The sequence below is a fragment of the Pinus tabuliformis genome, chromosome 3_2 (genome assembly GCF_031772625.1).
Source record: "Pinus tabuliformis cultivar Carrire ecotype Pingquan chromosome 3_2, CPIR1, whole genome shotgun sequence".
NCBI classification, from domain to species: Eukaryota; Viridiplantae; Streptophyta; class Pinopsida; order Pinales; family Pinaceae; genus Pinus; species Pinus tabuliformis.
In genome coordinates, this window is record NC_142302.1 from 777,122,073 (window position 1) to 777,123,684 (window position 1,612).

The window sequence follows — 1,612 nt, forward strand, 5'->3', positions numbered from 1 at the left end:
ATTGAATTTTGTCTTAAGCTATAGAACTTAGAAGTCAATAGGATATTCCCAAGAATCAATGGAAACCATCACATCCTCAACAATCCCCTCAGGAGCTACTCTGGATCGGTCTACAAGTTGCACGACTGTCATGGTCTTCCTTAATGATACCTGAAGATTAAGCTTGAGCATAGTGTCCTTAGTCATCACATTGATGGTAGCCCCAAGATAAATCAAGGGATGGGAAACAATGGTGCCATCAATGTGTACATCTACTACAGGAATGTTGTTGGGAAAAGTATCCAATACGGAATGACCCTATCCCACTCTAAGGGTGATAGTACCTCAGCAACAACTGAATACAAAGCTATTCAAGATTACTTCTTTATGAGATATAAGAGAGAGGAGGAAGAGACCCACTAACCGTTATCTTCCGCTAATGATTGATCCAATCTTCCCTCTTTGCTGCTTGCTCCCAGCTCCTTGCTCTTTCACTGGCCCAGCTACACAAAGATCCTGCAAAAGCACAAGAAAGGGAAACTACAAGAAGCATACATCCATAACTGATTCAAGGATTAGAATAAATCAAATATACAAGCATCAATTCGCCATAGAGACACATGCATATAGAAGAACCTCAAATGCTTTATTAATGGAAGAAGTAAAGTTCTGAGAGTGTTACAACCATAAGAGGCCCAATCCAGCAACACCTCCCAGCAGAAAGAAATCTCCTCTTCACCTCCTTCAAAGCAATCACCCAATAGTTCTATGCACAAACCAACAGCACTTCCTTACATTCACAAAATTCCAGCCTCCATAGACCTCATGAGAGAGCTCTATATATAGGAGATTTGGAGAAAGGATGAGTCAGCTTGAGTTTGGCATGAAGCTGACTAGTGTCCTCTCCCACTTTAGTTATACTTCAGTTCTTGAGTCCACTTGGAGTTTCTTGCTTCCACTTGGAGATCTAGATCCTCTTACTCATCACAAGGCGAATTCCCTGATCCAAGTGTCATTTTGGAAGCTTCCTGGGCATTTGACACCTTGCAGAATGACTGTGCCACTTGGCCAATCTCGCCCAGCGCAGGTAGCCTTCATTAGATTTGACATTCAGCACAGGTACAGAGTGGAGTAGTTGACATTCAGCGCAGATGCTCAGTGGAGCAGCTGACATGATCCAGAAATAGCTTGTTTTTGAGTGTTTTCAGGTGGAGAACTGATTTTCAGTGCTGTGGTTTGCTGACCTTGTTCCTCTAAGGGTAAGAACAACATGTTTAGGGACTTTGGATCCCTCAGATTATTGACATTTCATGCTCCATGCTGTTAGGCACAAAAATGTCTATAACAGTTGCCCCCTAAAGTATGAGGTCGTTTATCGGGTGAAATGCTTTATCAGGAGGATCCGAAGTTCATTCAATCGCTGAGAGGTGCCCTGTAATAAAATACAATACAATACATTATTTTTCATTCTGCTTTCATGATCTAGCTGAGGCGGGCATTCCCATGCTCAGCTTTATAAATTCACTTTGGTACATAGAACAGACGACCGTCTGGTGGTAGACTGATAATTCTCTGCTGAAATTATCATCCTTTGAGTAGGATGATCATCTGCTGCAATGATGTACATAACAAA